The sequence below is a fragment of the Lycium ferocissimum genome, chromosome 7 (genome assembly GCF_029784015.1).
Source record: "Lycium ferocissimum isolate CSIRO_LF1 chromosome 7, AGI_CSIRO_Lferr_CH_V1, whole genome shotgun sequence".
Lineage (NCBI taxonomy): Eukaryota > Viridiplantae > Streptophyta > Magnoliopsida > Solanales > Solanaceae > Lycium > Lycium ferocissimum.
Window position 1 is genome coordinate 58,821,237 of NC_081348.1, and position 14,694 is coordinate 58,835,930.

Here is a 14,694-nt window from a genome sequence, read left to right on the forward strand (position 1 = left end):
TGTTCTAGTCCAACTATTTATCTTCTTCGGCCCTGTATTTTCAAACTAGTTCATGTCTCTTAGCTTCCCTCTCTGTCCGTGATTGAAGTGGTGCCATGAAATGGAAGAGTTGATTTGGTGGAAATGGAATGGGTTAGTTTACAAATTGAACAAAACCTAGTTAAAAGTTCTGATATTTATTTTGGCTAAATTTACGGCGCCTAAGTTTCCCGCTGTTGTTCCTTTTTGCTTTTAAGTTTTTTTTTTCCAACTTTCTTTTAGCTTCACTTTTTTTTTTTTTTTTTTTTTTTTTTTTTAACAAATGGTGATGGGTAATGGAATATATATACTCCCTCTGTTTCAATTTATATGAGCCTATTTCCTTTTTAGTCCGTACCAAAATGAATTATCTCTTTCCTAATTTGAAAACAAATTCACTTTATAAAATGATTTACAGCCATACAAATATTCAAGATTTATTTTGAACCACAAGTTTCAAAAGTCTTCACTCTTTCTTAAATGTCGTGCCCAGTCAAATGGGTTCACATAAATTGAAACGGAGGGAGTATTAAACTATTTATAATCTTTGAGATAATAAGTAAATAAAAAGTTAAATTTAGATAATAACCATAAAATTCTGTAGAAAACTTGCAAAACAATTCACTTTAAAAAATTGATAACTTAAATTAGCCTATTTTAGATCGAATCACCAGTTGAATAAAATTTTACCTTAACAAAAGATATTTTATATATTTGTTAAGACAAAATTGAGATTGTTTTAATAAAAGATGAATTTATCCTGAAAGAGTGAAAAATAAAATTTTGTTTGGGAACGTCAAATCAAATTATCCCCAAACAAAACAAGAATCCACTACTGGAAAATAGTCTTATGGCAACGCCGAGAAAACCGTTGCTATAGATAGATGAACCGTTGCAAGAGATTTATAGCAACGGTTTAAGGTGCGTTCCATCTGGCTCGCGTGCCCATACATCTATGGCAACGGTTTCAGCAACGGTTGGTAAAACACGTTGCTATAGCCATATCTACAGCAACGGTTGCTCCTCTTTCTGATGCAACGAGTTTTGTGTGTTAGTTGGAACGGTTTCCAACCGTCCCCATAGACCTTTAAGCAACGACTTTTGAGGCTATTGCAACAGTTTTGTAGAGGTTATTGCAACATGCTTTTTATTTATTGCAACGGTTTTTGTCTATTGCAACGGCCTTTTTTTGGTACAAAAATCCTGCAATTATTTTTGGAAAATCCTATTGCAACGGTTCTCATGACCTATTGCAACGGTTTATACGAAACAGTTTATATATATATATATGGTTATATATATATATATATACACACACCTTACAAATTAAATAAATCAGAAAGCACAATTTTTCATAATCCAAAATATCCAACATTCATCATAATCCAAAATGTCCAACATTAATTCATAGTCCAAAATATATATCCAACATTCCTAATCCAACATACCCGTACAAGCAAAATGTTCAACCCAAAATGCATAGTTAAGTTTTACATTTCAAGATTTAGGATAAGTTTCAACATGTTCGATAGCAAAAAGATTCTTAGAACATGTACAAGCTTCATAAAAGATCTTCTCAAGTAAGATCAACGTGTTCATTGTCTCCTTCCCTTTCTTCATTTTCGACACCTACAAAAGAGAATGAATAATGTCACTACCCTTCAAACGCACACGCACATAATACAAAGATACAACTTATTATAAATGGATACCAATTTTATACTACAATTTAAATGCAGAAAAAATCAATATCAACCAAAACGGAGAAAGAGAGACATGTCGTACAATATGCTTAAAATTACACAAACAACTCGAGGAATTAAAAAATTATACTAAGACCTTCAACGATACATTTTGAAAATAATCAGGGTAACTGGTCTAGTTTTTCACATCAGAAATGCAGTGAGTTGATGATGACTACAGTATGTGATGACACCTGCATCATGTTTTTGAGGGAATTCTGGTGGATGTTGCTTTCTAATAATGAAGGGATGGAGCAAATTTTGATCTTGGTTATTGGTATAAAGGAAGTGAGTAGATGGAAAAATAAGGAAATCGAAATATTGGTGATTCGGGTATGGTGCCGCGGGGACATGGTTTGGGTCTCAAAGTGACTAACTTGTATACTCATGATCCTAGTCTAATGGGATATGAAGAGGTACATCATAGTATGCTACTTAATTAGTTGCACAAAGGCTGGACAACTTGTGCAAATAAGGTGGTTGTTGATGGATGGCTGTTGTGATGGTATCAGAAGCGTGTATAACTTTGTATTATTGCTATTACACCTCAAGAGGTCCGGACAAAAATGCAAGATATACCAGAGACAACATACAAGGACACAAGACAAGGCCATACATGCAAGACTCCTCCGGTTTTTTCAAAATGATCGCAAAGAAGCGGAAATAGCTTCAAAGACTATTGCAAGATTGGTCCGGTTTTTTGCATTGCTGCCAATTTGTGCACCAAAGGGACCAGACTTGGGACACATACAAAATTTCAGCAGGTGCAGCAGATTAACAGCAAAATTTCACTTCAAAGAAACAATTTTCTTAGCAAGATTGGTCAAAAACTGGTTTATTATTCGGAATAGTAGGCAAATTTTTTTGGACGGCCTTGTGCAAATAAGGTGGTTGTTGGTGGATAAAATTTCTTGTGATGGTATCGAAGCATGTATAACTTTGTATTATTGGTATTGCACCTCAATAGGTCGGACAACAATGCAAGATATACCGAGACAAGACATACAAGGACACAAGACAAGGCCATACATTCAAGATTCTCGCTAGTTTTTTCAAAGAAAGATTTTCGCAAACAATTAGTAGTGACTTGAAAATTTTATTCTTCGGTTTTTTGCATTGTCCAGGACAACGCCAATTTGTGCACCAAAAGGACCGGACTTGGGACACATACAAAATTTGCAGGTCAAATAGATTAACGAAAAATTGCACTTCAAGGAAACAATTTTCTTAGCAAGATTGGTCAAAAACTAGTTTATTATTCGGAAAACGATTGATGTAATTCTATTTCCACCACCCTCTTTGGAATGTGTGGATTTCGTAGTTAGACAAGTTCACTTTATCATTCTAATTAGGCTAGATGTTTCCTCCGGTAATTTAGCATTTTTGAGAAAAGATCCGTTATTTTTTTCCTTTTTTTTTTCAATAGAACCCTTAAGCCCCAAGTTTTAAATATTTGTATGGAAAAGTGGAATTTTGAACCCAAGACCTTAATGACTTTGATAAAATGGAGCAAATGGCTTATCTGAGCTAAGTTTGCATCATAAACTAAGGTGGTAAAGTGAAGCCTATGCTAGAAATTAGCCAACCTTAATCAAGTCATAAGGCGTCATCTTATTCTAGAAATGTTCGGCAAATAAGATGAAGCTGGGATTTATCACCAGAAAAGATGTTTCTATTAAACCAAGCATGCTAGATTTACCATGTCCACTTAAAAAAGAGGTTACGTTGGTTGAGATGTGATGTTATAAAAGCTAGAATAAATTAGTTTAATTCAAGTTAAAATATGGCAAACAAGTTATGCAAGTTAAAGACTAGTAATGTTCTTTGCGGGATTATCCCCGACTTTTAGCTTTAAGAATTTGCTACCCTATACTCCATAAGGCACGTATACAACATGCTAAGGGGTGACTTACCAAGGGTTTGGTGGAGGAAAATGACAAAGCAATGCTGGTTATCCTAGATGGGTATTTGTGCTCTATCTCATAATCCAAGGCAAGCTTTATACTAGTGAAAGATTGCTAAAGTGAGGCATGGTCAATGACCAAACATGTCTAATGTGTGAAGCTACTGAGGAATCCATTCAACATCTTTTTTTTTTTTTTTTAATGTCCTATCTCTTCTTATATCTGGTGCAAAATTCTTAAATGACAAGGTTATACTAGACATGCAATGAGATGGCATGATGAACTACAATGTGCTGTGAACTTTGCTACAAACAAAAGCTCTAAGGCAAAGATATATAGGATGGCAATGGCTGCCACTGTCCCCTACATATGGGAAAATAGAAACAACAAAGTCTTTTAGAATTCTTGGTGACCAAGTTGTGAGGATAATTATCTAGGATGTTTTATGTCGAGTAAATACGTTTCCTAGGCTGGCTAGAATGATGGTCACTCTCAATTTTTATCCTTAGCTTCCTACACAGTATAGGTGTTATATGTTGGTAGAGTTTGATTTGAAAGGTAGTAGTTGTTCTTGGTGTTTAGTTGAGGCTAAAGCGGTACATCGAGTTCTAGAGAAATATAGATGATGTTATCATTTAGCTTATGTGGCCATTACAACCAAAATCACAAAAATTCCCCATGAAAAGCAATGTAATTCCCATTTTCAACAAATCAACAAACCGCTATAACCCCATATATCTAATGAGAATGGGCAATTCGCGGGAATTGCCCTTCTTTGGGGGTGGTCTTTAAATTTTGCCCCTCATATTTGCGGTCTTTAAATTTTGCCCCTCATATTTGTGGTCTTTAAGTTTTGCCCTTAGCTTGGATACTCGAGGTTTTGGGTTCGAACCCCGCTCAAGCATAAAATAAAGAAATAATTTCGCAGGAGGCGAGGGGCCGGAGGGAGTGTCCGCCCTCCGGCATAACTTCCTTAAGGAAAAACTAAAGTTATGCGGAGGGGCATAACTTTTCCTCAAGGCATAATTTAGTTTTGCCTTATGGGGCAAAATTTTTCCTTAAGGAACTATGCCTTATGGGGCATACTTTTAATTAAGGCATAACCAAAAGTATGCCTTAACTAAAAGTGTGCCTTGAAAAGTTTTTTAAAAAAAAAGTCTCAAGGCAAAGTCTCACTTCTCCGCATAACTTCCTTAAGGGAAAAACTAAAGTTATGCGGAGGGGCATAACTTTTCCTCAAGGCATAATTTAGTTTTGCCTTATGGGGCAAAACTTTTCCTTAAGGAATTATGCCTTATGGGGCGACTTTTAATTAAGGTATAACCAAAAGTATGCCTTAACTAAAAGTGTGCCTTGAAAAGTTTTTTTTTAAAAAATAAAATGTCTCAAGGCAAAGTCGCCCCTCCGGCATAACTTCCTTAAGGAAAAACTAAAGTTATGCCGGGAGGGGGCATAACTTTTCCTCAAGGCATAATTTAGTTTTGCCTTATTGGGCAAAACTTTTCCTTAAGGAATTATGCCTTATGGGCGGTACTTTTAATTAAGGTATAACCAAAAGTATGCCTTAACTAAAAGTGTGCCTTGAAAAGTTTTTTTTTTTAAAAAAAAAAATGTCTCAAGGCAAAGTCACTGCCCTCCGGCATAACTTCCTTAAGGAAAAACTAAAGTTATGCGGAGGGGGCATAACTTTTCCTCAAGGCATAATTTAGTTTTGCCTTATGGGGCAAAATTTTTCCTTAAGGAACTATGCCTTATGGGACATACTTTTAATTAAGGCATAACCAAAAGTATGCCTTAACTAAAAGTGTGCCTTGAAAAGTTAAAAAAAAAAAAAAAAAAAATGTCTCAAGGCAAAGTACGCCCTCCCGGCATAACTTTGGTTTGCACACGAAGTGGGGGGTTGTCGTTACTAGTTAGATAGACGATGATGGTCATACACAGATCTATGTATTGACTCTTCTTCGGTGTGTGGTATTAGCATTATATGCTCATCTGTGAAGAATTGACAATATGTGGAAATGGTATTGGCTTTAGGGAGTATGCGATGTAGTTGAAAATTTGCACCGGTGCTAGTTTCCTCCGTAAATTTCATTGAAGCAAAAGAGCTACATTATAGTTAAGTTGTGCAGATTCAAATGGTTGCTGTTTTTCATGTGGAATATGGATAAATGACTTTTGCATGGAAACAACAAAGAAATAATGCAGAGTCACACAATGAGAGGCAATCTGGGAGTGTAGCAAGTTGCAGCTTCTAACAGTCTCCTCTTATTGTTGCTTTGGTTTTTTACAACACATCAGTCAAGCAAAAGAATTACACTAAGATACCGAGTAATTTCTTGAGAGGATAGTTGGTCAAGTTGTGCATCAAGGGCCAAGCTTGGGAAACAATTTGATTGACACAAGTATCGATGGAATGCGGTGCAATAGCGTATGAGTTACTGCAGTTTTACACACAGTGTGATCAATAAGATGAGCAACGAGGACACAACATTGCATGCAGAATTCTATCATTAACTCATTTTATCAAGTTTTTGTTTTTTTACCACATACATAGTTTAGGCTTTTGTAGCACCAACTCAAGACATCATCAAGTCCTAAATTGGAACACTCCAACCTTAGACATAGCATTAACTTCAGGAAATCGGTAATAACCTTAATAACCATGATTTAGCTATTCGAAAATAGTAAAGCTCACACATTTCACTAGATATTTACTAAATTGAAGTAGTTCCATCCATTTCTTATCTACTTTAAATGATATAATAGGAAAATAAGCAACCAGATATTGTAAAAATATTGAGACAAAAACTCAATAATTTGAACAAACCAAAATCACAATTTTAATGAAAACGAAGAAAAAGATGAAGGGACATGAAGAAATCAAAAGCCCTTACCTCACACTAGCGATTCACGGGCTCTGCGATGTCAAACCAGTCGTCTACGAAGTGACCAAAGTGTCGTAGAAGAACACTTGGGATTCTGGGAGAACAGTCAACACCCTTAAAGAAAAAACTGTGCTCTGCGATGTCGAACCAGTCGTTTACGACGTGATAAAGTGTCGTTGAAGAACACTTGGGATTCTGGGAGAACAATCAAAATCCTTAAAGAAAAAACTTTCTTTTTCCTGTTAGCCAAGACCATTGAATTCTTTTCACATCATCAACAACAAACCAATAGGTCAAGTTATATGACAATATGTAGGCTTATTTGCATGTGGCAGGTGGCTTATTTCAAATTTTAGGATCTAGAATAGCAATAAAATACACTATATGAACCTTTTTTATTTGGACGAACACAATATTGCATAAACGTTTCTCATTTGTCTTCCACTTCCCTGTACCTAAAGAGATTTCTTCATTTACTATTTGACTTAATGCCTTCTCCTTTGAATTTAATCACATGAATATTGTTCCAAAAATACATTATTCTACTAACTGAAACCAATAAAATTTTCCTCTGTAACTATATTTACGAAGCAGAGCAGGAATAATCTGGCTTTTTAAATGTATCTTTTTAGCCATTCGAAAACACCATGTCGAGAAAAAGATAAACTTTCTATACCTTATAGCCACTTCCATGGTAATTTTTAGTCACTCAAGATATGGTCGATTAAAGTTATACAAAAAATTACAAGAAGAAACAAGTTTAGATCCAACATCAGGTCCAGAGAAAACAATTTCACCACACTACATGAAATCGCCACTATAAAATGCACCCAACAAGAGTGAAATTGCAGAGAAAGTAAAAGGAAAAAAGCCAAATCTCAGCTTTTTCTTTTGACAACAAAAATAGGGAAGAAAAGTGATATTGTAGAACCAAGCAAAGCAAAGACCCAACCAAAAGGCTTAAAATTATTTCAAACCCACTTCGATAAAGGACCCAAATTAATTGTTTGCTGAATATCACAAAAGGGGTTCTATTTTTTAGCCTATATACGAGTTTTCTAAACTTAGCTTATATCAAATACACTACCCACACCTCACAGATTAAAGAAAAAATAAGAGATTAAAGAAGAAATTCAAAAATAATCAGCAAAGAACTTACAATTTCTTCAGCTAATGATGTCTCAAATATGTCTTCTCAGATTTCTCAAACAACCACTTCTTCTAACCATTTAGCAGCTTCAACCCTAGAAATTAACTACACTAATATTTTGAAATTTCGGTTGAAAAAGACCAAACAACAATATAAACAGAGAAGATGAAATGAGGAGTTCTGACGGAGAGGAGTTCTGATGGAGAATCGTTAATGGAGAGGATTTTTTTTGTTTGATACGTTCATCAGATGAAAGAGAAGACATATTAGTTTTGATTTAGCAAATAAATGTAAAAAGAAAAGAAAAGAAATGATTTTGGCGGGTTAAGCAAAAAATAGAGCGGGGAAATTAAAGGGCGGAGGAATTAAAACCGTTCCAATAGATAAAATATTTCATTTAATAGTTGTCACAGATAACATTAACGACAACGGTTAACAAATGTGTTGCTATAGGTAACCCTATAGCGACGGTTTTGTCTGATGGCAACGGTTTAATTATTAACTCGTACCGGTGTCCCCAAAACCTTTTGGCAACGGTTTTAACCGTTGCAATATAACATCTACAACAACGGTTTAAGAACCGTGGCTAAACAATCTGTTGCCATAGGCTCAATTTCTGGTAGTGATCACTAAACTTATACAATTTTTTTCATAATATTGTTTTCTCAAAATAACTAAGGCATCATTTATTTTTATTAAGATTAAGACGTTAAAATCTAAACGCATATCTGAATATTTAAGATATGCATTAAGAATTATATGTCTGAATTTGAATACACATATGAATACTAAGATATTGTGTTAAGGTCTGAATACTACATTATTAAGAGTTAAGACTGTTTGCTTTACAACATCTGAATGTTTAAAATATGTCTTTATTTTTAAAAAAATTAGTATGAAATTTAATATAATACAAAATTAATCTAATATGTTATCAATAAAATATTTTTTAAAATATTATATGAAGGTTGGTGGTGGCAATGACTAGAGGTGGTCTTGTGGGTGTCAATTGAAGATGGTGTCGGCTAATGGTGGTATTGTAGGTAGTAGCTAGTGGTAATGAATGCTGGTAGTAGTTGGTGGTGGCGATTGATAGTGATAGCTAATAATGTTGGTAAATGATGATACATAGTGGTGAATGATGACGGTGATTGACGATATATAGTGGTGACTGATTGTGGTGATTGCAGGTAGTCATGAACGATGGTTGTTGTAAAAATGGTGGTTGGTGGTGATGATTATAAATAGTGACTAGTGGCATTGTACGTTGATTATAGTAATTGACAATGGCAGTGGTTGTGAGTAGTGACAGTTAATAATGGTGGGCAGTGACAATAATTGATAATGATAGGGGATGCCATAGTGGTAGCGATAATTAAATGGAGGAAGCGATGAGCTGCCATCTTTATAGAAAATTTTTAATCGACATGTTAAAGATATTAAGACTTTGTTCTAGATCTTTAATAATCATTTAGACTCATTAAGTAGTTGTAACATAATAGAATATCACAAATACAATTTCACTTACTGTAATAATTGACGTATAGGCTAATCAATCAATAATATTTCTTAAAGATACCACTAATGCACTGCTACTTAGTGTAATTATTAATTTATAAGCTAATCAATCAGTAATATTACTTAAGAAACACCACTAATATACTTCTACTTACTGGAATTATTATGTAATAGACTTATCCATCACTAACATTACTTAACAATACCTCTAATACAACGCACTTTGTCAATTTATAAGCTAAACAATCATTAACTTTTATTAAGGATGCCACTAAAAACACTTCTATTTATACTATCACTTTTTAAACTTATCACTTATAACATTCTTTAGAGTGCTATCACTATACACTTTTACTCGGTACAATAAATAAGTGGTACTACTTAATTTTGTTAGGATAAGTCTAGAAATGTAATATAATTGAAAAAAGAAAAAACCTTTAAACAATTCTTTGAGGGACTTACCAGTTGACACCATCGCTATTATTTGTTTAAAAAATATAAAATAATTATTTATTAAATACTCAATTTTACATATTTAATTTACCAAGAGACGTCCCTCCGTAATTTCAAAAAGAAAACTCAAAATAATTATATCTACTCTATCGAGAGACTCCCTCGGTACATTTTATTTAATTTTCATTTATTTTTTATTAACATACTGATGGTGTCCCTCGGTACAGGAAAAAAGAAATTCAAAATATTTATATTTATATTACCGAGGGTCTCTCTTAGAAATTTTAATTTATTTTTTATTATGTACCGATAGAGTCCCTCGGTATAGTCAATTAAATGTTGACTTTAAAAAAAGTCACATAATTTACCCAGGGATGTCCCACGGCATCTTTAAAAAATAATTAAAAATTAAAATATTTCACTTTTCCGAGGGACGCCGTGGCAAAGTACCTCGGAATAGTGACATGAAATTTGTCCCTCGATAACCCACGTAGGTAAATAGCTTGTCTTTAGTAGTGAGTTACGGCTTACTTGAGTTAGACTTCGATTAGGAATTTGTATGTAATTAGTAGATGTTGATGGAGAAAGCATGTTTAGGTCCTCGGACATGGTGTTGGGATGGATTCCAATTAGGTTGGTTTGATTTCTGATTATGTGGGCTTGTCGCCGTTATTTATGCATTGGCTTGTCATGACCCAACTCGTGGGTCGAGCGGGCACCCACGTCGTCCCCCCTGGTGGGCGAACCCTTCCCTTACTAATTTATTTAATAGAAATCATGCGGAAGTTAAACTAATTACTAAGCAGTCTCGATATGTAGACAAATAACTAAGTGCGGAAATCTAGTATAACCCCAAGAATCTGGTCAAGTCATAGTACAAGAGCCACTACATAATACATGAGTCTGAATGGAAATACATAAAAATCTGACTACTGTCTTGAGATAGAAAGGACAGATGTAAATGGAAGAGTTTTCGGGGCTTCGGCTGGAACAATGCTCACCCTGGAAACTCAAACATGAAGCCTCGAGAATCATTCGTGAGGCTGAGGCGTGATCCTGTAACAAACTCTGCACTCAAAGAAAGAGTACAACAAGAAAGGTATCAGTACAACACTAGTACTGGTAAGTATCGTAGGCTAACTAAGATTAGTTCACGCAGATGAAAACACAGAATAAACGAGTCAACTTATAGTCACACAATAACCATCAAAGTTGCAAATATCACAAAACCAGGTCATAACCTAAGGTTAAGCTCCTATCCACAAGTCTGTCAAATCCTCAGTAAATCCTCAAGTAAGCCACAGCATGAGTACAAACCAACAAATAAAATGGATCCGTGTATGATGTGATAATGAGACATGTAATGCAAATGAGATAAATGCCGTGCAATGCACTGGCCAATAACTCAAGCCTATATACATGCTAAGGATGGAAATATCGACGTCTTAATAGTAATGACACATGGGGGATCCGCGAAGTCCATGTACCTTTACTGTACTGCCTAACTTTACCGCCAGATTTTGACCTGTCACTGTACCGCCTGACTTTACCGCCAAACAGTGACATTACCGTTGTACGTCCGCATTTACCTCGAACCGATAGCAATATCAATATTCTTTTCTCTTTCTCTTCCTTTCTTTCCAAACATTTCCTTAACCTTTTTCCATCCAATTATTGCACAATTTTCTCATCAAACAGTTTCCACAACTTTTCCATCATGTATGAATGTCTATATGCAAGAATGAGGAATCAATACCAATAAATATGCTATGGAGATCACAAGCACCATAAACCAATCAGTTCTTGCATAAATCATTAATCATTATGGAAACGCATCACAATCAAATCTCAATTACTACACATGAGTCTATCACAACCCACACTCTGAATCACGTAATCAAATACACCACATGTCAATCAATGCATAAATAACGGCGACAAGCCCACATAATCAGAAATCATACCAACCTAATTGAATATCCCTCCCAACATCTTTTCTGAAGACCTATCATGCTTTCCCCGTCAACACTACGCACTCATATACGAATCGCTAATCAAAGTCTAACTAGAGTAAGCCATAACCTACCTCAATGCCGAGCGGGTGCCACGAACTACCCAATTTGAGCCTTTCCTTTACGAATTGCCTCCGAACGGTCAAAGTCTATCAATTACCAATTTCTAAATTAACATGCGATCATAAGAATGTTCAATTATTCACAACAGGATTCGGGTGCAAAATCAACCCAAAAGCGCCAAATCCCAACCCGAAAAGTCAAACAGTGATTTATCGAGAAATTGAACCTAACATGATCAAATTGGTGGTCTACATGGTCATACGAACCTATCAATACCCATATTGCTATGCTTTAGTTGAAACCCAAAAATGGACCCAAATTACCAAACCCGAGCCATAAGGGCAAAATTAGAATTTAAGTATAAAATCATATTACCCATAGTCTAGGTAGTAAGAATCTCGAAAATCTTTGAAATCCATACATAAATCGACCTTCAATTTGTTAATTTACTTGAAAACCCATTTCCATGAAAAACCCCATTTTTGTAAGTTAGAATCATGATTTCTATGATGAAAATTCATAGTAATCGAAGGTAGAATGGTAAAAGAAATGTTAGAAACTTAACCCCGCAAAGAAACTTGAAGAACGCCCTTGAAATTCCCAAAACCGCGCTCCCAAGCTCCCAAAATTGAAATATGAACAATGAATTACCGAATGGGATTATATTTTGTCCAGGCCCCAAAACACTCTTCGCGAACACGAAGGCCCATCGCAAACACGAAAGGTTGCCCCAACTAGGGCCCCCCCGTCGTGAACATGAGGGACTGTCGCAAATGCTGCCTAACCCCGCAAATGCGAGCACTAAAACAGTAACTGAAACATTTTCTGGTGTTTTCCCAAACATGGAACCGACACCCGAAAACACCCCGGAACCTCCCGGACACAAACAAAATATGCCAATCAGTCATAAAACACGCTACAAACTCACCCTCGCACTCAAAATTTCCAAAAGAGGTTATGTTTACCCGGTCAACCCCCAAACCCCTAAAAATAAGGTTTTCATCCAATAGCGCAAAACACCCCCGAGTGCCTCGAGAACCGAACCATCCACCCTAACAAATCATAGTCAACCATCCGGACCCGACGAAACTCACAAAAGAGCACAAATACTCAAAAGTCAACTATTGGTCAACATTTTTTCGCTTATTCAACTTAAGGGCTTTAAACTCTTCAAACCAATCCCGATCACCTCAGGAACATCACTACCCATGCCCATGAGTCAAAATCACTCTAATGAAACTGAAGAAAGGTTGAACAAGGGTAAAAAAGATAAAATACCTAAAACGACCAGACGGGTCGTTACATCAGATACCACTCAGACAATCATTCGTCCTCGAACGAAAAAGATAGAGTACGAAAACAGACGAGAGACCAAGAAATCCCCATTATAACCTTAAGGAAGCCTTCATAGGCAAGAAGTACACCGATAGTACCACTAGTTCACCTTATCAACCACCCTTAACTTAGCTCAAATACGCAAACTTTCCATTTTTTCGTACTCGAAGTTTCATTCCCGATTGATCCTCGAATATACTGACTACCCTTACTCGAATTACATGATTCTGACTATACCATACCACTGAATTAATTGGTTGATCCCACAATACCACCACTGACATAACAACCTACTGATTGTCGTTGCAATCCATTGTCAAAACTAAACCGCTACAGTACTCTTATCTTGCTAGTCCTTCTTTCACACCTTCCAAGCCGTCATCATCACGAGGACTCCTTGGAAGCACATTGACGCATGCCATGGGTCCAAATTCTAATTATCCTTTACAATCGATCTTATCATGAGCTTATTGCGCTAATTCCAATCTCATTAGTTCAGTCTCCCGAAGTTGGAACCACTTAGTCAAAACCCATCGTCCAATCCTTTTTAAATTTTCAAATCACCAAACTATATGCATACTTACTAATTGCTTTGCCGAGCCAAATCCGTAGAAAACCATCTGATCATGCTAAAGACTTCCTATAACCATTTGAACCTATTCAGCATGCTGCCAATACCAGTGTAAACCATTAGAACTGCTCGAATAGTTACCATCAGTAAAATATCATTAACCTCGCTTGCCAACTTCAATAAGACCCGATAATACTACCATACCTCAATTTTGAACTGAAATTCATCAACCCCATGAAGGTGATTTACTAGATTACCCTTAAGTCCTTCTGGTATTATAAACATAGTCCCCCACTCTAGTTGAACAATTCTGACCCGTAAGTAAATGCACAACTCCCCGAATAACACCAATGGTTAAACAAACTGACTCCAAAACTTCACGAACCCAAACATAATACCTCCATATGACTGTGGCAATCGATACTAATTCTTTCTCTTATAATCAAACCATTCTGAAACCCCACAATACACATAGTATGCCTCTCATACTTTTGCGGTAACCTCTTTCACCTCTTTTCTCGTGTCTAATCAACTCTGTGCCGTCACTCTCGAGTCCAGAAGCTGAATCCTACTCATGTCATCCACTTAAATCAAATATCTATCTCTTATGATTGCGATCCTTATGTTTCTCAACTTCCACCCGATACACAAATCTGACTGAACCCTATGAACTCTAAATACATCAAATTGTTCTCGTGCTTCCTTTTAACTTTCTCATGATCCCAAACACTTGACGCAAAACATACTGCCTCAATTAATACACCTTTAACCATCGAATCTGCCATTGTAACACCTTAATTCGCCTATCACAATTCGGGAAGCATCAAATCTCATAATCTCTTGGACCAACCTTGTGCAACTATTCCCAAGTCTTTAATATTCCAAAAATGCTCACCCAAGCTACACAGTTAGTAATACTTACAACATAATCCACTACCACGAATACAACTTTATCTAAAAAATGTAGCCTTAACCCTATAAACTGAAGTGATTCTCAAGATTCCCTCTTATTAACCAACTCTAGACCCTTTATTTAAGAATGC